The sequence below is a fragment of the Dioscorea cayenensis genome, chromosome 9, assembly GCF_009730915.1.
Source record: "Dioscorea cayenensis subsp. rotundata cultivar TDr96_F1 chromosome 9, TDr96_F1_v2_PseudoChromosome.rev07_lg8_w22 25.fasta, whole genome shotgun sequence".
NCBI lineage: Eukaryota > Viridiplantae > Streptophyta > Magnoliopsida > Dioscoreales > Dioscoreaceae > Dioscorea > Dioscorea cayenensis.
Window position 1 is genome coordinate 26744488 of NC_052479.1, and position 24538 is coordinate 26769025.

General features: G+C 36.0%; 1 non-coding gene across 1 annotated transcript; it reads left to right on the forward strand.

The window, feature by feature from the left end:
• The first annotated feature begins 12637 nt into the window (after positions 1–12637).
• Positions 12638–12744, forward strand: LOC120269723. The gene has a single exon (XR_005539363.1). It is a non-coding gene; the product is annotated as a small nucleolar RNA R71 (small nucleolar RNA).
• Positions 12745–24538: the final 11794 nt, after the last annotated feature.

Sequence of the window (24538 nt, forward strand, 5' to 3'; positions counted from 1 at the left end):
TGGAGATCTCACCTATGTTAATATAAGTATCAAGTCATAGTTGTAAGAGTACATCGGAAACTTGTCTAACAATCTATATAAAATGGTATCAAGTGCATGATCAAGGAATGAAACAATCCTACTTTTCCCGAGTATTGTCTATAAAGTTGAGTTTTATTTCAATAGTTAATTCAAGCCCTAGTTCATCACTATTTTAATTAGTTGGATACTTTATTAAAAAGCTAAGGTTCAAATCTTAAAAAAATATCTGAGTTTATGATCATATATAAACTCAAGCTCTATCTTTCATTGTTTTTCAAGTTTTGTTTAACTTTATAAAATTTTGAATATATGACCTCTTGATGACCTCTTGATATTTTTTCCAAGCTATAGTTTTGTTTAACTTTATAAAATTATAAAACTTTGTATTGATATTAGGGTTTTATACTAGTGTTTGAGATAAAAATTTTATAATTGATAGACCCGTTGTTGTTTTTTTCTTTAACTTTACTTAATTAAACTTTGTAATGATTTAAAAATTAAAAAGTAAAATAAAAATGAATAATTTTATTAATTGATTAGCATTATTACATTTTTATTTGAGAAAAATATTGCATCACTACAATAAGAGTATATCCCAACTACGTTGGCACCTACTCATTTGTCAATCATAAGCATTTTTTTATTCTACATAAAATTGGACATCCATGTACTTCATTGATCAATGAAATTCAACTCTCTTATAAGATGAATCGTGGAGAGCATCATTGGTTGGCATGACGTGACTCATGAGGCTGGTCCATGACCGTTAGCCACTTAGCTAGCTACCTCCCTTGTATAATGGGCTTATCTCAATCGATCAATCATTTATAATTTTTTTAATTTTATTATTAATATTTAGTAATAAATCCAATGGGCCAGATTATTGGCCTGCCCGTTGGACCAGTCCAAAAGGACTAGCCCTTGGTCTTGCCCATCACTTAGAAATGATATTTATATCCAATCCAAGGTTTGTTTTTTTTTTTGTGCTTGGATTAGCCCATCAAACATTTTCCTTTAGATCGGCTTTAGATCCGGTTTGGATCGGGCTTGGGCCAGCCTTGGGCAGATCCATGGGCCTTGGGCCAAATAATGAGAGTGCGCTGCAAGCAACAATAACTCAAGAGGCGATGGCCAAGATTTTGAATATAGGGCTAAGAGAGCATGAGGAAAAGAGGATGTTGGATGGAAAAGAGATATCTAGATTTCATCAATTTATGTAATGAACATTATCTTTTAATAATGTACTTTTCATTTAATATAGATATATCAAATATACTATAATCCAACATTAAAAGTATTTTTAAAAATAATTAAAGTCAAATATTAATTCAACAAAATGAAAATCAAATATCCGTTTTTTAGTAGTCCTAGTAGTAAATGTTAATCTTTTAAAATTTTATTTTAATAATTGTTTATTTTAAATTATATAATTACATAAAAAATCATATGGCAAAAATTGATTTATTAAAAATAATAAGTTGATTTATTTACATAAGTTGGTAAATTAATTGATTAATTTATGTAACCGATTCGTTTTCGATGACATCTTATTATCTATGATGTACTTATATTTTCTAATGTAAATTATTATATATTTCTTATATCTGTTCTATCAAATGATTATTTATAATGTTAATCCTTTTTTTAATTTAATTATGATTTACAATATAAATCTCAAATAAATTTTTACAATATTATTAAAATTAAGTCATGCTCTAAATGAACATAAATCTAAAATTAAATAAAATTCAAAAATAGTATTTTAAGAGAAAATTTAAAGTATTATTTACAAATTAATTACCCATGAAAATGGATCTTGGGTAAATATCAAGTATCAAAATCTCACCTCTTATTTCACATTACACAAGAATTACAAACAGTCTACTTATCTATAAGTATTTCTCTTGACAATCCTTGGATAGCAATCCTTCGGTAACATTTAGATAGAAAGTTCACATATTCGATTAACTAGGAATTACTCATGGACATGTTACCCACAAGCAATATCCCTAGGTAATCTATGGTGATGTTGTGGACTGAAATTCTCTTTTAAGTTACCAAGGGATTGATTACCGATGACTATAGTATTCACAGACAACTTCCCTAGGTAATCCATGGGAATGTTATATCTAACCATAGATTACCCATGAAAGGTTTTCCTACTCAAATTTCCCTTGGTACATAGTAGGTAATTTTAAGGAAAGAATTACTCGTGTTTATTTACCTACGGATTTACCAGGGACGTATATATAATGCCTAGGTAATTGAGTGCTAAATCTGCATCTATTCCAACGGTAAATTTGATATGTCTTTATTTTATGAAAAACCTTGCTATTCAATGGCTATTTCCTGTGTATATACCAAAAACAAATGTCCCTAGATAAGTTTCTGTGAGCAAATTGTTGTTTTCTTATAGTACTCATTATATTCTCATCAATATATAACTTAATAAATAAATAAGTTCTTAATGATCATCTCATAATATATACCAATTAGAGTGTGAAAGTAGCTTAGATATTTATTTATCTCATTTTTATATCGATCTTGATGAAGTCTTTTGCAAAGATGTGATAGTGGCCAAGTCAATCAAAGATGGGTGACTTATATATGTAAAATTGAAATTGTTGGGTATTGTCTAATGGAATGCTAGGACATCTATTTTATTGCATAAATTTTCTTTCACTTAATTTCAGCAAGCATGACTATCAAATCTAGTGCAATTAATATTCAGTTTTTATCAAATCTAGTACAATTTATATGCCACAACATATTACAGTTGTAGATATGTTTATATGACTTATTCGTCATTATATATAAAATCAAGTTGGTAGCAAGCATCTCAAAGTTGATATGAACTTTAATGGCCATCATCAAGCTAAATTAGTCATTAAGTTTCTAAATTAATTACTAGCTGATCTCTCATCATGTGTCATATTTACTTACATGATTATTCAATTTTTAAAACTATTTGCTTGCAAAAAATGAAGAATCTCAATCAAATTCTTGTTTTTTTATTCCTTTTTATGTACTTTAGTTATACGGTAAATAACCTAGTTGGTTACTGACTTATTGCCCAATTCCTATTTGGGTCACTGAACTAAAAAAATTCTATTTGGGTCACTTAACTTAACAAATCATTCCAATCAAGTTACTATTACAGATGGCATTAATAGAGTGATGATGTGGTACACCGACTCTATCAAATCAATCAACGTCAACTTTCCACGTGTCCAAGAAGTTCCCCCTCTTTTTCCTCTTCCCACCCTTTCTCCCCCCAACTACAAAGACACGCGGCCAAAAACCCCTCTACCTCCTTTTCTCCCCCCAACTACAAAGACATGGAAGACACCCTTAATAGCATGGCATCCGATGAGAGATTGATCAAGTGATGAAGGTGCTGATGAGGCTAAAGCTTGATCTTTCTTTAATACTAAATTCTAATTATTTGTTTGGTGATCCAAAGATGTGTTTGTTCTATTATCAAAAGAAATGTGTGCTATGTAATCCAAAGGAATTTTTGTTCTGTAATAAAAAGAATGTTTTTTTAGCTTTGTAGTATAAATAAATGTCTGTTCTATAAAGATAAAGCAAAGAATTTTTATTCTGTAATCTTTTGATGTGTGTCATTCTCAACTTTACTCAAGCTATTCATGTTATCCTTCTAAAGAGTGAATTAAAACCTCCATAATCGTTTTGTAAGAATCTTCGCATATTCAAGATTGAGAATTTTGGGTAGATAGAAATAGAATCCTTCTTCTAGAATTTAAATCTTGCACTATAAAGGATTACTGATAGCATATTCAACATCAATTGGATTTAGAAACACAATCACATGTTGATTAAATATTGTGACACAGCATTATACCTATAAATTAAACATACATGCCAACAAAAACATAATCACAAGGCAGAAATTGCTAGCACTTAAATAGTGGAATACCTATTGATATTACTGACAAAGCACAGTTAGATACAAATCTCTGGCATATGCAACATCTAATAGTGTTTCTAAACAGTTTCTAAATCAACATAGCACTAGATATACATATTCTTGCCTCAAAAACAAAAAACAAGAGAAAATTAGCTGGCTTATGAAATGCTCCTACAACGTGTACAACCTTCCCAGCAGCAGTCTTTCTGATTATACACACTCTTAGATAGCTCCTTCTTGTTTTCATCAATAGCAGTGCTAGCTCTTAGAGACATATTTCTTTTTGTTTTGGCTATATTTCTAGTCTAAGATAAATCTTTCATATATCTTAAAGAAATTTATCTCCCATGTTGTCTTTGTCGATTTCTAGTTTGATTTTCATATATAGCTCCACTGACACAGTGTTGTTGTGTAGTTATAACCTGAGAAGAGCCCTACATAACAAACACAAACAACATAACTAAACTAAGCAAACAATCATCATGCCTAATGGAATAGGAATAAAGGTTGGTAGTTATACATCAGGTGTCCATCTAATAGTTTGCACATGCGCTTCAGTTTGTGCATACGGTTGTGCTGTTTTAGTACTTGATTGAGTTTGTCTAGTTTCTCCCATTTGAGCAGGAATCTAAGTGAAATAATAATGATGATATTTTGCATCCACTCCCTGATTTACATGACAAAAAACTTTATGAAACAAATTTAATATTTTTTCACCTGTTGGTTTGCATCTAGTCCCCGACTTCCAAACCCCAATTGATTTATCAGTGGAGAAGAACCATGTAAAGTAGTTGCAAAAACATGATTTGACAATGTAGAAAATCACTAAGACTTTAAAATGGAGAAATGTTAACAATAGAAAAACAAGTAAAATTAAAAAATGGAAGTCAGTGCCACTTCAAGTAAGCTACTTTATGCAATGGACAAGTCCTCTGAGATAATAAATGCGTCATAGAACATAAAACCAAGTGTTGTAGTATAATAGAATAATTTTATAAAGACAAAATATGAAAAGAACAACAATAACTAACTGACAACGCCTCTTGATTGTGACCCGCAAGTGCACAAGTTTATCGAGTAATAAATCCCATGTGAGTGGGGTATCGTATCCACAGAGAGTAGGGAGTAAAAATACTTAAATTGCTACTAAACCACGTGAAAGTGAACAATGATAGTGTCGATAAAATGTAATGTGAACAATGACAAAAGAAACAAGAATGAGAGGCGCAAGTAAGTGAGAGGTAAGGCAATCGATAAAAGTGGGGTACTCGGACAATGCTGCCCATAGGATTAATGTTTCAAGTGCAAGACCCACTATTATACTTCCTAATCAATGCTCAATGAGTCGTGGAAATCCTTAAGCACAAGGTCCCAAATCTAAGGTCAACCATGACTAACTCTACACTACGCTCCAGCGGAGAAATCGCTCAGTCTCAACACCTCACACTGTGTAAAGTTGTATGGAGTTCTAGGAAATCCAAGTGATAAACCCTCTTCCTATATATAGACCTAACCCTTTGGTCCAGGCGAAAGGTCCCTAGTCACATTTAAGCTCCAGACACTAGAGTCACTTCAACGCTTCACACTGTTGCTCACGCAACTAAGCCCAAGCGGAGTTCATCCTCTAGAACTTCACTCTATTATGACCGCAAAGAACTCAAGGAAATGGAGATAGGATAAATCACACTGAAGGGAAAAGGGGGCGCTCTGCTACCTCTCGACTCACCCTCTCAACCCTCTCCAATCAAGCAATGTCTAACCCTCGTAGTGTGTCACTCATCTACAACGATTACTAAGATGGACTCTCAACCCTAGTGTCACTCTAAGGGAGAAATCATTCAATAAGCATTCAAGATTGGAACTCAATTGAAACATCAATTAAGGAAAGCATAATAAAAGATCAATGAAACAATAACATTCTATGGTTTACAAAATCTAAGTACCCATTAGGGGGTTTAGTTCTCCATGGAGCACAATACAATCAACAAAGAAATCAAAAGTAAAAACAAGTGTTTCATAAAAAAAACCCCTTGGTAGTCATGTCGATGGTATTGTGGAGTAGCCAAGTCTTCTCCAAAGGTCCCCTTGTCTGGCCTAGGGCACACCTCGTCGGATCGGCGCTGATGAAAGCTCCCCCAATAACCTTCTTCTAAGTGGAGCGTGGTGTTGAATCCTTATAACCACTCCAAAGACGTGCCAAAGCCTCTCTAAACCCTAGCCGACGGCCTCTCGAAGGGTGGATGAAAGTTGGAGAAAAGGGGAAAAGAAGATCCCAAAAATCGGGCTGAATCGTGCTTAAATAGGGCTGGAATCGGGAATCCACACGCCGCTATGGATTTTTCCCACGGGCTTGTAGAATTTCCACATGGGCGTGGAAAATTTCCACACGCCCGTGTGGATTCTCTGGAAATCCTGTTTTCAACCGGCTGTGAACAGTAACTACTACAGTACTTGCTACGATGTTTTACAACAGAACCCTGCTATAGTACTCGGCCAAAACACTCCCAATTCCACTACTTTTCATCGAGGCAACATAAACGGGCAAACGTTTATGTCGTAGATCGTACGTCTTCTTCAATCAAAAGCTTCATTGGCGGAGATCTTGTTATCAATGCACAAGTCGGGATACGTAAATTTGATTGTCTTTGTGCCCCTCCAACTCATTGTAGTGACGTGAATTCATGGAGGTTGGCAAACATTCATGTATCTTGGAGTCCCACTTGTGTCTTTGCGTTTGTTCCTTTGAAGATTCCACCAAATAATGCGTTTACGATCTACTTTTGGCTTCTTTTCTCAATACTTAGCTTCACAACCCTACATGCACAAAAGAACACAAATACACATGTATTAATGCTTAAACCTTCTAAAAGTAATACTCAACATAAGGAAAGAACACTTTGCATTCTTATCACACAATCACTTATCAAACTCCCCCACACTTATAAGCTTTTGCTTGTCCTCAAGCAAAAATAACACATTGAAGCATAAAAGAAGGAAATATTGAAAGTGCTCGGCCTTAGGTTCACCAAAGCATGCAAGGAGAGCATTCTAAAAGTAAGGGAAATTTCAACACTAAATACGAAAAACCAATGCTCTAGCTAAAAACTCGAATAAAAAGGGCCAACAAACCCGAAATCGTGTAAGTGTGTGTAAACTCACTCAATTCAACCCAAAAGTATACTCCTCAAAGTTCTAAGTATAAGGGACTTATTTATTTACACAACATAACAAAATAAAAAGATGGTAGTAGCTTCACACATCCTCTAAGGTAGCCCTTTCCCAAGTGGACGCTAAGGTGGCTTCCACACGTTCGAGATGGTAGCTCTTTCTACCGGGGTGGTAGCTTTCACTCATCCCATGAGATAGCTCTTTCTCTCATTAGGACATAACTAGTATCCGACTTATGAGAGTAGGTTTCATGCTTCATAGGTGGTAGCTCTATCCACCCAAAATGCACAACTAAACAATATATATCTATTTTTTTTTCTTTTTTTCCAATTTTTTTTAAGCAAAATAACACAAGAAACAAAACTAATTAGTCCCTTAAACATCGAACTTGAGTTTGCAAAAGAGTTTCAAGAGTGAGTAGTGTAAAAAGTATCAATCGGGCAAAAATTCCTAGAAATTCAAGAACAAACTAGATCATGAAAACATTCAATGTTAAAATTCTCCTAAACTAGAGAATACAATCATTGCAAATAAGGTGAACCGTCATTGGCTACATGAACATGTATGTCATTCAAAATTTATATAAAGGACATGTGCAATATGAACTCCCCCGCCCCCCGCCCCCCCTTCCCCCACACTTAAGATGTACATTGTCCTCAATGTACCATGCAAGCACAATAGAAAATAAATCAAGCAAGCATAAATGTCAAAGTGGCAATTGAAACAATACTCCCCTGACTCCTAGTATTGCGTTTGATGGAGCTAAATCCTTGGGAGTAAATTTCTAACTGATTGTGAAGCACACACAACCCACATTGGGCGTGTCCATGACTAGTTCTCATTGACAAGACCATCTGCACACATACACAAGGGAGTTCAGTGAAGCTCAACAAAAACAAAACAAAAACAACTCGAGTTATAAAAGATAGAGCAATGAATACAACTCGAGACAAAAATAGAAGATAAACTCAGAAGGAAGATCCTTTCTCAGTATACAAGTCCAAAATAAAATGTAGAAATAAAGAAATAAAAACAAATGCATCAAGTGTCGGTGTCCTCTAGTGTCGGCTCTGCTGCTGCCGCTGGATAGTCAAAAAGTGCCGGTGGATCAGGTGATGGTGAAGCTGGTGAGGCCAGAGGGGTCCTCACTCTCTAATAGCTGTAGTATGGTGTCAAGACGCACCATCATCCCCGCATATTGCACAACCTGTACAACCCACAACACTCTCGAGCCTCTCAAAATGATCATAGGCTCGAGAAGGAGTAGAAATGTGTACCGGACGCTAGAGTGTCTCCTGTGCTATAAGTGGTGCTTCGGTCTCCATCGGTGCACACCGAGGCTCGGGAACCTGTCGTGAATCCTCCGTTGCATCCCTTCCATCCTCAATGGTCTCTGGGGTAGCCGTAGCCAAAATGTATGCTCCAGGTCCAAATCTACGCACTAATCCCATCATCCTAATTGTATCAAGTCCAAGAGGGGAGGGAACGACCACATTTTTGGCACCTCGGATAGCATCCAGAAAACCCATCCACAAGATGAGTCTAGCGACGTAGGGGCCAGCGAATAATACTCCCACTCTCGCAAACTGGCCCTGGTGCCTTAAGAAGTCTGCCACTACATGCCCCAGGTGAATGGACAAATTCCGGACCATGGAATATAAATAGAGTAAGTCTTGCAGACTGAAAACAGCTGTGTTGTCACCTCGGCCAGTCATAGACCTATTGAGGACTGAGTGTAAACTATCTGTAGCTCAACCGGGATAGCCCTGAGGCCTTAGACACTCGGTTCATACTGCCCCTATCCACACAAAACTCGGTATACTTGTTGTGGGGTCAGGGTTCCAGGGTAATCTGTCGGTAAGCATCCATACTCATCTTTATCTGTGTATGTCTCATCATACATGCCCAAATGAACTGAGAACTCAGTGACACTCATGCAAAATTGATGTCCGAATACTCGGAACTGTATAGCATCAATGGTGTCGAATCTCCCATATGACTGATCAAACTCGAAGGATGCCAACACTTCCACCGTCAATGCGCGGATAGATGGCTCTCGGATCGACAACAATCTCCTCCAGCTTCCCACTGCTAACATCTCATTAATCTCATTGGCTAACTCATCACCCCGCTGAATCTCTCTCAGCACACTTAAATCCACAAAGCGAGACTGTCCAAGATTGACTCCCGATAACCTCTCAAATCTAGCCTGATGCTCGGGATTCGAGAATTCAATGTGTGCGAGCTCAGGTGGAGTCTCCCTAGGATGCTTACCCTCTTGCTTCTTCGAACGCGGTGCCATACCTGTAATAATTAATGAAAAAATGATCAAAGAAGCTCAAGAAACAGTACTGCAGAATTCCACACGGGCGTGTGGAAATTCCTCACGCTCGTGTGGATTTATGGGGCATGAAAATCCCATGGCCCCATGTCAATACTCCCAAATACAACTTCAAACCACTTTTAAACTATTTCTAAACATGCATAAACAATTCTAGAGTGAAAATCGCACCACAATACCACTTTTAATCTAATAAAAACAAGAAATTGCAAACAAGAGAGGGGTTAAAATGTTTACCGATGAAACGAGTATTAAAACTTCAAAATCAGCGTGGAAATTAAATAAAAACCCTTTAAGCTAGCGATGAGAGGTCGGGCAACTGATTAAGAATGCCCTCCGAGTAATTGAAGGTGTAATGGAGAAAAATCTCAAAGAGATTTTAAAGAAAAATTCGTGTCTCTTGGAATTCTGTGTATCTACACGGGCGTGTGGAAATTACCCACGCCCGTGTGACACTACAGGAGAGACTCACATGGGCGAACGCACACCCCTGTGTGCTCTCGGGAAAATACTTAATACCCTCTGCACGCAACCACATGGGCATGCGAAAATTACCCACACCCGTGCACCCGACCCACAAAGGCACAAACGCACGCCCTAATGGACTCTCTGTCCAATCGAGAGAATTCTCTAAGTATGACTAACGCCTGTGCAGAAATTCAACACGGGTGTGGACCTTCACAGGCCCAACTCACAGGGACAAACGCACACCCCTGTGTCTTCTCGGGATGGAGGAAAGGTCTTCTGTAGAGATCCACTCGGACATGCAGAAAATACCCACACCTATGTGTTTGTCACAGGATCACCCACAGGGGCGGGTCCATGCCCCTGTGTGCTCTCGGGAAAATTTCTAAGTCTCTGTAAAACTCACATGCCCGTGCGGAAATTACCCACGGGCGTGCGAATGTCACAAGGTCATTCACAGGGGCAAGTGCACGCCTCTGTGCCCTCTCGGGATGAGCTCATAGTAGAGACCCACGGGTGTGTGGAAATTCCACACGCCCGTGCATTTTCTCTGGATGCTTTAAAAACTCTGCAGGCTTTGCAGAAAATTATTGAACATGCAAATACACTTAGAGCCTGCCCTATCATGCAAAATACACCAGTAAAAACATGAGAAACTAGCTCCCACGACCAAAAACTTTGCCAAACACATTAAAGCACACGATAACACCAAAAAACCACAAGAAAAATCATAGCAATGCATCAAAACATATAGACACCAACACTCAATGTCTTATTCATGCAAACACTGAACTACAACTAGAAAAATAGTAAAATGCTTGGGTTGCCTCCCAAGAAGCGCTTGTTTAACGTCACTAAGCTTGACGTACTTTGTCTTACCTCACAGGGGCTCATAGATGAAGGTTTTCCTCTTACACATGACTTGAAAGCACGGTGAGCAAAAAAGTCTTTTGAAGGTAGAGGGGAGTTATCGAGCTTGTTACCACTTGAGGATCAGTCACTCTTGTTCCTTTCATGTACATTCCCAACAGCCTTGGGCGTTTCTTGTGGTGTCTTCTCGCTTGCTTCATCTTCTGGAGCATATTTTTCATGATCCCTGGAGAAGGTAGTACTTTTTTTCCTTCTAGAGCAAGCATCATCAACTCCTCTTTCTCCTCGTCTTGGTCCAGCAACTCCTCGTATGGATACAGATTCAACATTTCCTGCACATATTCATCGATTAGCTCATCAGTAGTGTCAATAAAATATAAAGTATCATCAAAGTCAAGAGAATGTCGCATAACTTTGGCAAGGAGGTATGTGAGCTTTGTCATCTCTAATCCTCAGTGTCAACTCCCCACCGTCTATGTCGATCAATGCCTTGGAAGTGCGCAAGAATGGTCTCCCAAGTATCAAAGGAACATCTGCATCCTCATCGACATCCAACACTATGAAGTCTACAGGAAATATGTACTTGTCCACCTTGACAAGCACGTCTTCAATGATGCCCCTCGGATGTCTCACCATTCGGTCCGCTAATGCCATCTCTTTACCCAAATTACAAATGTTGCACGGGATAATGAAGCTTCCTAGGTCTTTTCTTCTTGTTCGGCATATTCCTTTGCAAGACCGCCGAGCAAGATGCATCTAGAATCATGGAGGCACTCTCCTCTAATTTCCTTTTATTGGTCAACAAATCTTTTAAGAACTTTGCATACCTAGGCATTTGGGATAATGCCTCAACAAAAGGAATGTTTATGTGTAATTGCTTAAACAAACCTAGAAATTTATTATATTGTTCATCATTTTGGTCGTTCTTTAATCTTGAAGGATAAGGGATTCTTGGTTTGTAAGGTGGGGTGCCACTTCTTTTCTTTGATAACTCTTTTCCTCAACCTCCACAACCTCCGGTGCCTCAACATTGGTCTTTTCACTAGGAAGTTTGCCCTCCACCTCATGACCGCTTCTCAAAGTCATCTCCTTCACATGTTCGCATCGGTTGGCTTCAGTATTACTAGGCAAACTACCTTGTTGTCTCTCTGATAGAGACTTCGCGATTTGCCCCACTTGATTCTCTAGGTTGTGCAAAGAAGCGGTGTGGTTACGAAGTGTAGTCTCAACTGATTGGAACCATGTATCCGATGACTGTACAAATCTAGTCAAGGCTTTCTCCAAACCGATCATCCGGGTCTCCAAGCCTAAAACTCTATTCTCCATGTTTGGGGCTTGTTGTTGTTGGAAACCCGGTGCTGTGGTGGCCTTTTGTTGCCCTTGGTTGTTCCATGAGAAATTAGGGTGGTTCCTCCAATCCGAATTGTAGGTATTGCTATACGGATTGCCTTGGTTTCTCATTACATTACCCACATAGTCAACTTGCTCAACAGATGGTGTACCACCAACAGTTATCGAGCAATCGGATGGGTCATGTCCCCTCCACATCCATCACAACTCGTTACGGCCGCCAATCTCGAAGAAGTTATAGTATCTAACTTCTTACTCAATGCCTCCACTTGGGCCGCCAACGATGTAACCGCATCGATCTCATGGATACCGGTCACTTTCTTCTTCTCCCTTGCATTCCATTAGTAACTATTCATGGCCATTTATTCTACTAACTATCGGGCTTCATGAGGCGTCTTATTCCCCATTATACCTCCCGAGCAGCATCTAGAAGTTGTCTTGTACTTGGATTCAACCCATTATAAAAAGTCTGAATAATCATCCACTCAGGGAATCCGTGTTGAGGACACTTCCGCAAAAGGTCCTTGAATCGCTAACATGTCTCAAACAAGGACTCAAGCTCCATCTGAACAAACAATGAAATCCCATTATGAAGCTTTGCCAACTTTTCCCGGAGGGAAGTACCTAGCCAAAAAGGCTTCAACCATCTCATTCTAAGTCGTAATGGACGCTCGTGGTAAAGAATGTAACCACTGATTTTCTCTTCCTTTTAGAGATAATGGGAAAGACATCAATCTAATAGCATCATCTGTAACGCTGTTGATTTTCAGCAAGTCACAAACTTCCAAAAAGTTTTTTTCAATGTGATTGTTTGGATCCTCATCGGCCAAACCATTTAACTGCACTGACCACTGAGTCATCTTGATGAATGCTGGCTTCAGCTCAAAGTTCGGAACTGTAATCGGAGGTCATACAATGCTAGATTGTATCCCCAATTCTGATGGTCTGGCATAATCAGAGAGTGTTCTTTGTTGTTCATTCTGTTCCGCCATGTTTTCTGACCCTTCAATGTTTATTTCAGCTTGATTCAATGGTTCTTGCATAGGTTGTTTACCCATTCTTCTGAGTGTACGTTCAAATTCAGGATCATCTTCAAGCAATGTCAAAGGGTTCCCTTGGGTCATAACCTAGAGCTGAACCAAAATAAAGAAAACAAAATTAGAATGATGACAGAATAAGAAGATATGAAATAGAATGAATAAATAGCTAAGATAGTAAAGTGCAAAGTATCTCTAGATGCCTAATCCTCGGCAACGGCGCCAAAAACTTGACAACGCCCCTTGCGTGTGACCCGCAAGTATACAGGTTTGTCGAGTAATAAATCCCAGGTGAGTGGGGTATCGTATCCACATGGAGTAGGGACTAAAAATACTTAAATTGCTACTAAAACACGTGAAAGTGAACACTGATAGTGTCGATAAAATGTAATGTGAACAAAGACAAAAGAAACAAGGATGAGAGGCACAAGTAAGTGAGAGGTAAGGCAATTGATAAAAGTGGGATATTCGGACAATGCTCCCCCTAGGATTAATGTTTTAAGTGCAAGACCCACTATTATACTTCCTAATCAATGCTCAATGAGTCGTGGAAATCCTTAAGCACACGGTCCCAAATCTAAGGTCAACAGTGACTAACTTTACACTATGTCCCAACGGAGAAATCGCTCAATCACAACACCTCACACTGCGTAAAGTTACATGGAGTTCTAGGTAATCCAAGTGATAAACCCTCTTCCTATGTATAGACCTAACCCTTTGGTCCAGGTGAAAGGTCCCTAGTCACATTTAAGCCACAGACACTAGAGTCACTTCAACGCTTCACTCTATTGCTCGCGCAACTAAGCCCCAGCGAAGTTCATCCTCTAGAACTTCACTCTATTGTGACCGCAATGAACTCAAGGAAATAGAGGTAGGATAAATCACACCGGAGGAAAAAGGGACGCTCTGCTACCTCTCGGCTCACCCTCTCAACCCTCTCCAATTAAGCAATGTCTAACCCTCGTAGTGTGTCACTCATCAACAACGATTACCAAGATGGACTCTCAACCCTAGTGTCACTATAAGTGAGAAATCATTCAACAAGCATTCAAGATTGGAACTCAATTGAAACATCAATTAAGGAAAGCATAATAAAAGATCAGTGAAATAATATAAATTAGCGGATGGCCGGGGCACACACTCCTATATATACCAGCTTTTTTGGGCGCCCATTCGGACGTAGACACGTGATATAATATAACATTTAGCGGATGGCAAGGGCACACACTCCTATATATCATACACTCTTATCTTTATAGTTTGAAGACACCGCACTATTCAAAAGAGTGTAAACTCCATAAATTACAAAAAATGCCACTACGACCTAGAAAATTCAGATTAAATGTTAACATATTCCTCACTCATCCAAGATGTTCTTTATCAAAGGAATATGCCCTGGAAAAACTGGTAGCTGTTATTCTCCCAAGCAATAAAAAATTCATTAGAGTGGCAAGGGAGACACATGAAGATGGGAGTCCACATCTTCACGCAATAATACAGCTAGAAGGGAGAGCACAAGTAATAAATCAGAGATTATTTGATATTGTTTCACCCAGATCTTCTATTGTTTATCATCAAAACATCCAGTCTGCCAAGTCAAGTGAAGATGTAAAAACCTACATAGAAAAGGTAGGTGACTACGTAGACTGGGGCACATTCCAGCAAGACAAAAGATCAACAAGGAACGAGAGAGGCTCATTATCAACTATATATGGTGAGGCTCTTAATTCAGGTTCAACCGAAGATGCTTTGAAGATTATCAAGCAACATGACCCAAGAGTTTTTACATTACAATACCACAACCTACTGCCCAACTATGAAAGGATATTTTACAAACCCATATATCCTTACACATATTTATGGAATTATTCAACTTTCAGGGTAACACGGGTAACGAATGATTGTATTAATCACAATTTCTTGATTAATGACTTTGCGCAGACTGGAGAAAATATAATAATCCATAAGGAAGAATGTATTCAGCTGACGAGCTTAATTATTGAAGGCCCAAGCGGAATTGGGAAAACTGCATGGGACCAGGTCTTTGGGTAAACATAGCTGTATATGTGGTCATCTGGATTTCAATCCCTCGACATTTCATCAAGATGTATTATGCAATGTAATTGATGACGTATCACCAGGTTATCTACGTGTAAAGCACTGGAGGGAGCTCATCGGTGCACAAAGAGACTGGCAAACTAACTACAAATATGGAAAGCCAGTTCGTATCAAAGGAGGCATACCGTCTATTGTATTATGCAACCCGGGTACCGATTCAAGCTACAAGGAATTCCTTGACAGGCATGAAAATATGGGCCTCCAAGATTGGACCTTAAAAAATGAACAGTTTGAATTCCTAGTGCATAATCTATTCATCACGACCCAAGAAGGAGACAATAACACCATCCCATCATCCGATAGTTCAAACTAATAATGGATAGCAGAACCGGAGAAATACTTACGGAGGAACAGGCAAATACTGGAGTATTTTTTTGGGAACTCCATAATCCATTGTATTTCAAAGTAAAAGATCACTTGGACAGGCCATGCAACAACAACTGGGACAGGCTGACAATAGAAATCAGATTCAATTATAATCTACAAAAGTCTCTTGGTATTAACAAATGCTAGTTAATCTTCCGTATATGGACAACATTACGTCCACGTACAGAAAACTTCCTACATATATTCAAATGTAATGTTATTAATTTTCTTAGTAGTTTTGGTATTATTTCCATTAATTCTATAATTAGGACAGTCAAGCATTTCGTGGGCCGGTTTGAACAACATATTATATCTTTAGAAAACTCAGCCCAAGTCCAGTTCAATATATATTAAGAGTTTCTAATAATTTTTTACTTATGATTGTCTATTAAGTATCCTTGTTAATGATGTGAAATTGTTTATAATCATAACATAAACTATTTTTTTATTGAATACATTTTAAGCCCAGTGCATAACAAACGGATAAATCCGAGTACATATCACAACAGACCATTCACTTAGAAGAGTCCGCATCGCCCGAATGCTCAACTTTTATTTTTTTATTACTTCCACTCGGGTCAGTAACCGTAGCAACAGCAGAGTCGTCCCCATCTTCTTTATTTACATTGACAGCTACACGTAGTACTTGGTACACGGCTCCTTCATGTTTATGCAAGGTGTTGACAAACTCAAGAATAGACTGGGGATTCTTCTTCATTGCTTCCACAACACATATCCCTTGGATACTTTTCAATCAGCTCTGCCGAGCCATAGTGAACAAACAACAGATAGACAACCATAATTTCTTCTCTGTCCATTTTGTATAATAATATATCAGTATGAGGGCATATATATAGAGATAATCCTTACTGGCCAAGCATGCAACATAAAAAAAAGGACAGTCAATTTTGGAACAGCGACCAATAACTAGACTATAGTTTAATAATTATACATTGATACCCACCTTGTTCCACAATTGCTAGTCTACCCATTATAATATTAATATTTTATTATACACTGACTCATATTATTTGATATATCGTCGTTGGATTCCAGGCGCCAAATTCAAGATTCAAAATTTTGTTATATGATAATATATTTAAATTATATCTGGGACCCATTTAAATTCAAATTCTCAGAGAAGGAATCCACGATACAAATGAATTTGAAGTAAACTATCAAATTCTGACACGTGGCAGTACGGACCGGGCGGTCATCCATGTAATATTAGTGGATGGTCGGGGCACACACTCCTATATATCATACACTCTTATCTTTATAGTTTGAAGACCCCGCACTATTCAGAAGAGTGTAAACTCCATAAATTACAAAAAATGCCACTACAACCTAGAAAATTTAGATTAAATGTTAAGAACATATTCCTCACTTATCCAAGATGTTCTTTATCAAAGGAATATGCACTGGAAAAGCTGGTAGCTGTTATTCTCCCAAGCAACAAAAAAATTCATTAGGGTGGCAAGGGAGACACATGAAGATGGGAGTCCACATCTCCACGCATTAATACAGCTAGAAGGGAGAGCACATGTAACAAATCAGAGATTATTTGATATTGTTTCACCCAGTTCTTCTATTGTTTATCATCCAAAAATCCAGTCTGACAAGTCAAGTGAAGATGTAAAAACCTACATAGAAATGGCAGGTGACTATGTAGACTAATTTGAACAACATATTATATCTGTAGAAAACTCGGCCTAAGTCCAATTCAATATATATTAAGAGTTTCTAATAATTTTTTACTTATGATTGTCTATTAAGTATCCTAGTTAATGATGTGAAATTTTTTATAATCATAACATAAATATTTTTTTATTGAATACATTTAAAGCCCAGTGCATAATAAATGGATAAATCCGAGTACATATCACAACAAACCATTTACTTAGAAGATCCGGCATCGTCCGAATGCTCAACTTTTATTTTGTTATTACTTCCACTCGGGTTAATAACCGTAGCAACAGTGGAGTCGTCCTCGTCTTCTTTATTTGCACTGACAGCTACATGTAGCATTCGGTACACGGCTTCTTCATGTTTATGCAAGGCGTTGACAAACTCAAGAATAGACTGGGGATTCTTCTTCATTGCTTCCACAATACATATCCCATGGATGCATTTAATGAGCTATGCTAGGTCGTAGCAAACAAACAGCAGATAAACAGCCATAATTTCTTCTCTGTCCATCTTGTATAATAATATATCAGTATGAGGGCATATATATAGAGATAATCCTTACTGGCCAAGCCTGCAACAGAAAACAAAGGACACTCAATTTCGGAACAGTGACCCATAACTAGACTCTAGTTTAATAATTATACATTGATACCCACCTTGTTCCCAAATTGCTAGTCTACCTGTTATAATATTAATATTTTATTATACACTGACTCATATTATTTGCAATATCACCATTGGAATCCAGACACCAAATTCAAGATTCAAAATTTCGTGATATGATAATATATTTAAATTACATGTGGGACCCATTTAACTTCAAATTCTCGGAGAAAGAATCCAAGGTACAAATGAATTTGAAGTAACCAATCAAATTTTGACACGTGGCAGTACGGACGGGTCCGCCATCGGTGTAATATTAGCGGATGGCCGCGCGGACACTCCTATATATCATAAACTCTTATCTTTATAGTTTGAAGACCCCGCACTATTCAGAAGAGTGTAAACTCCATAAATTACAGAATCGCCATTCTTATATATTTAGGTCACTTATCAGCCAAGTTTCATTTGATAAACATTCTAATTATAAATACCAATACAGATTATTATATTAGCGAAACAATAGTTCAATATTTGTGTTACACAAAGATTATATTGTTACACCTAAATGGATTTACAGTTATTATCTCTAACATCGGCCCATATGGGGTTAATTATCGGCAAATCAATCTCAGAGACAATACAGAAATTACAGGAGAATTTGTCTGTTAATGTACCGAACAAATCAATATAAAATTTATGCCATTGCACGGCCATATGAAAATAAATAATATAATTACCTGGATTATTTTGATATTTATGTATTTCACATGATATGTTTGTATTTTACAAAATTTGTATGTATTATATAGCCATAAAAAGATTTCCAGAGTTATATTTAAAAATGATTTTTTAGTTTTTACACTAATTAATGAACATTAATCTCAACGGATACTTAACAGAAAATATAGAAGGTCAATATTTCATTAAATGTAATTACATCATTACACATATGCAATCCTTGTATTAATATCGATCTGTATAGAGGTGGTTCCTTCACTATCCTAGGTACAATACAGAAGTAATGCATTCTTCAATGTGTTGGTGTACTGTCCCTACTATCTTGTTCCCTAATTGCTAGACTCTGTATTATATTATTAATATTTTTTTATACACTGACTCATATTATTTGAAATATCGCCTTTGGAATCTAGGCGCCAAATTCAAGATTCAAAATTTCGTGATATGATAATATATTTAAATTACATGTGGGACCCATTTAAATTCAAATTCTCTGAGAAGGAATCCACAGTACAAATGAATTTGAAGTGATCAATGAAATTCTGACACATGGGAGTACGGACCGGGTGGTCATCCGTGTAATATTAGCGGATGGCCGGGGAGCACACTCCTATATATCATACACTCTTATCTTTATATTTGGAAGACCACGCACTATTCAGAATAATGTAAACTCCATAAATTACAGAATCACCATTCTTATATATTTAGGTTACTTATCAAGCATGTTTCATTTGATAAACATTTTAATTAAAAACACCAATACAGATTATTATATTAGCGAAACTATAGTTCAAAATTTGTGCTACACAAAGATTCACAGTTATTATCTCTAACATCGGCTAAGCTGAGGTTAATTATCGGCAAATCAATCTCAGAGACAACAAAGAAATTACAGAAGAATTTGTCTGTTAATGTACCGAACAAACCAATATTAAATGTATGCCGCTACGCTGCCATATGAAAATAAAAAATATAATTACCTGGATTATCTAGAGATTTATATATTTCACATGATATTTTTGTATTTTACAAAATTTGTATGTATTATATAGCCTTAAAAAGATTTCCAGACTTATATTTAAAAAATGATTTTTTAGTATTTACATTAATTAATGAACGTTAATCTGTATAGATACATAACAGAATATATGGAAGGTAAATATTTCATTAAATGTAATTACATCATTACACATATCCAATCCTTGTATTACTACCGATCTGTACAGAGGTGGTTCCTTCACTATCTTAGGTACAATACAGAAGTAATGCATTCTTCAATGTGTTGGTGTACTGTCCCTACTACCTTGTTCCCTGATTGCTAGACTCTGTATTATATTATTAATATTTTATTATACACTGACTCATATTATTTTAAATATCGCCGTTGGAATCCAGGCGCCAAAATCAAGATTCAAAATTTCGTGATATGATAATATATTTAAATTACATGTGGGACCCATTTAAATTCAAATTCTCGGAGAAAGAATCCACAGTACAAATGAATTTGAAGTAACCAATCAAATTTTGACACGTGGCAGTACGGACGGGTCCGCCATCGGTGTAATATTAGCGGATGGCCGGGCGGACACTCCTATATATCATAAACTCTTATCTTTATAGTTTGAAGACCCCGCACTATTCAGAAGAGTGTAAACTCCATAAATTACAGAATCGCCATTCTTATATATTTAGGTCACTTATCAGCCAAGTTTCATTTCATAAACATTCTAATTATAAATACCAATACAGATTATTATATTAGCGAAACAATAGTTCAATATTTGTGTTACACAAAGATTATATTGTTACACCTAAATGGATTTACAGTTATTATCTCTAACATCGGCCCATATGGGGTTAATTATCGACAAATCAATCTCAGAGACAATACAGAAATTACAGGAGAATTTGTCTGTTAATGTACCGAACAAATTAATATATAATTTATGCCGTTGCACGGCCATATGAAAATAAATAATATAATTACCTGGATTATTTTGATATTTATGTATTTCACATGATATGTTTGTATTTTACAAAATTTGTATGTATTATATAGCCATAAAAAGATTTCCAGACTTATATTTAAAAATGATTTTTTAGTTTTTACACTATTTAATGAACATTAATCTCAACGGATACTTAACAGAATATATAGAAGGTCAATATTTCATTAAATGTAATTACATCATTACACATATGCAATCCTTGTATTAATATCGATCTGTATAGAGGTGGTTCCTTCACTATCCTAGGTACAATACAGAAGTAATGCATTCTTCAATGTGTTGGTGTACTGTCCCTACTATCTTGTTCCCTAATTGCTAGACTCTGTATTATATTATTAATATTTTATTATACACTGACTCATATTATTTGAAATATCGCCTTTGGAATCTAGGCGCCAAATTCAAGATTCAAAATTTCGTGATATGATAATATATTTAAATTACATGTGGGACCCATTTAAATTCAAATTCTCTGAGAAGGAATCCACGGTACAAATGAATTTGAAGTGACCAATAAAATTCTGACACATGGGAGTACGGACCGGGCGGCCATCCTTGTAATATTAGCGGATGGCCGGGGAGCACACTCCTATATATCATACACTCTTATCTTTATATTTGGAAGACCACGCACTATTCAGAATAATGTAAACTCCATAAATTACAGAATCACCATTCTTATATATTTAGGTTACTTATCAAGCATGTTTCATTTGATAAACATTTTAATTAAAAACACCAATACAGATTATTATATTAGCGAAACTATAGTTCAAAATTTGTGCTACACAAAGATTCACAGTTATTATCTCTAACATCGGCTAAGCTGAGGTTAATTATCGGCAAATCAATCTCAGAGACAACAAAGAAATTACAGAAGAATTTGTCTCATTAATGTACCGAACAAAACCAATATTAAATGTATGCACTGCTACCGCCATATGAAAAATAAAAAAATATAATTACCTGGATTATCTAGAGATTTATATATTTCACATGATATTTTTGTATTTTTACAAAAATTTGTATGTATTATATAGCCTTAAAAAAAGATTTTCGGACTTATATTTAAAAAATGATTTTTTAGTATTTACATTAATTAATGAACGTTAATCTGTATAGATACATAACAGAATATGTGGAAGGTAAATATTTCATTAAATGTAATTACATCATTACACATATCCAATCCTTGTATTACTACCGATCTGTACAGAGGTGGTTCCTTCACTATCTTAGGTACAATACAGAAGTAATGCATTCTTCAATGTGTTGGTGTACTGTCCCTACTACCTTGTTCCCTGATTGCTAGACTCTGTATTATATTATTAATATTTTATTATACACTGACTCATATTATTTTAAATATCGCCGTTGGAATCCAGGCGCCAAAATCAAGATTCAAAATTTCGTGATATGATAATATATTTAAATTACATGTGGGACCCATTTAAATTCAAATTCTCGGAGAAAGAATCCACAGTACAAATGAATTTGAAGTAACCAATCAAATTTTGACACGTGGCAGTACGGACGGGTCCGCCATCGGTGTAATATTAGCGGATGGCCGGGCGGACACTCCTATATATCATAAACTCTTATCTTTATAGTTTGAAGACCCCGCACTATTCAGAAGAGTGTAAACTCCATAAATTACAGAATCGCCATTCTTATATATTTAGGTTACTTATCAGGCAAGTTTCATTTGATAAACATTCTAATTATAAATACCAATGCAGATTATTATATTAACGAAACAATAGTGCAATATTTGTGTTACACAAAGATTGTATTGTTACACCTAAATGGATTTACAGTTATTATCTCTAACATCGGCCTAGCTGGGGTCAATTATCGGCAAATCAATCTCAGAGACAATATAGAAATTACAGGAAAACTTGCCTGTTAATGTACCGAGCAAACCAATATTAAATGTATGCCGCTGTGCGACCATACGAAAATAAAAATATAATTACTTTGATTATTTAGAGATTTATATATTTCACATGATATGTTTGTATTTAACAGAATTTGTATGTGTTATATATCCTTAAAAAGATTTCCCGACTTGTATTTAAAAAATGATTTTTTAGTATTTACGTTAATTAATGAACATTAATCTGCATGGATACTTAACAGAATATAAGGAAGGTAAATATTTCATTAAATGTAATTACATCATTACACATATCCAATCCTCGTATTACTACCGATATGTACAGAGGTGGTTCCTTCACTATCCCAGGTACATTACAGAAGTAATGCATTCTTCAATGTGTTGGTGTACTGTCGCTACTCCTTGTTCCCTGATTGCTAGAGTCTGTATTATATTATTAATATTTTATTATACATTGACTCATATTATTTGAAATATCGCCGTTGGAATCCAGGCGCCAAATTCAAGATTCAAAATTTCGTGATATGATAATATATTTAAATTACATGTGGGACCCATTTAAAATCAAATTCTTGTAGAAGGAATCCACGGTATAAATGAATTTGATGTAACCAATCAAATTCTGACACGTGGCAGTAAGGACCGGGCCACCATCCGTGTAATATTAGCATATTGCCGGGGCGCACACTCCTATAAATTGAAGACCGCGCACTATTCAGAAGAGTGTAAACTCCATAAATTACAGAATCGCCATTCTTATATATTTAGGTGACTTATCAGGCAAGTTTCATTTGGTAAACATTTTAATTATAAACACCAATACAGATTATTATGTTAGCGAAACAATAGTTCAAAATTTGTGTTGCACAAAGATTGTATTGTTACACCTAAATGGATTCACAGTTATTATCTCTAACATCGGCCAAGTTGGTTTTAATTATCGGCAAATCAATCTCAGAGACAATACAGAAATTACAGGAGAATTTGTCTGTTAATGTACCCAAAAAACCAATATAAAATGTATGCCGCTGCGCGGCCATATGAAAATAAAAAAATATAATTACTTGGATTATTTAGAGATTTATGTATTTCACATGATATGTTTGTATTTTACAAAATTTATATGTATTATATAGCCTTAAAAAGTTTTCCAGACTTATATTTAAAAAATGATTTTTTAGTGGTTACATTAATTAATGAACATTAAACTCCACGGATACTTAACAGAAAATATGGAAAGTAAATATTTCATTAAATTTAATTACATCATTACACATATGCAATCCTTGTATTAATACCAATCTATACAGATGTGGTTCCTTCACTATCCTAGGTATAATACAGAAGTAATGCATTCTTCAATGTGTTGGTGTACTGCCCTGCTACCTTGTTCCTTAATTGCTATACTCTGTATAATATCATTAATATTTTATTATACACTGACACATATTATTTGAAATATCGCCATTGGAATCCAGGCGCCAAATTCAAGATTCAAAATTTCATGATATGATAATATATTTAAATTACATGTGGGACCCATTTAAATTCAAATTCTATGAGAAGGAATCCACTGTAAAAATGAATTTGAAGTGACCAATCAAATTCTGACACATGGCAGTACGGGCCTAGCGACCATACGTGTAATATTAGCGGATGGCCGGGGCGCACACTCCTAAATATCATACACTCTTATCTTTATAGTTTGAAGACCCCGCACTATTCAGAAGAGTGTAAACTCCATAAATTACAGAATCGCCATTCTTATATATTTAGGTCACTTATCATCCAAGTTTCATTTGATAAACATTCTAATTATAAATACCAATACAGATTATTATATTAGCGAAACAATAGTTCAATATTTGTGTTACACAAAGATTGTATTGTTACACCTAAATGGATTTACAGTTATTATCTCTAACATCGGCC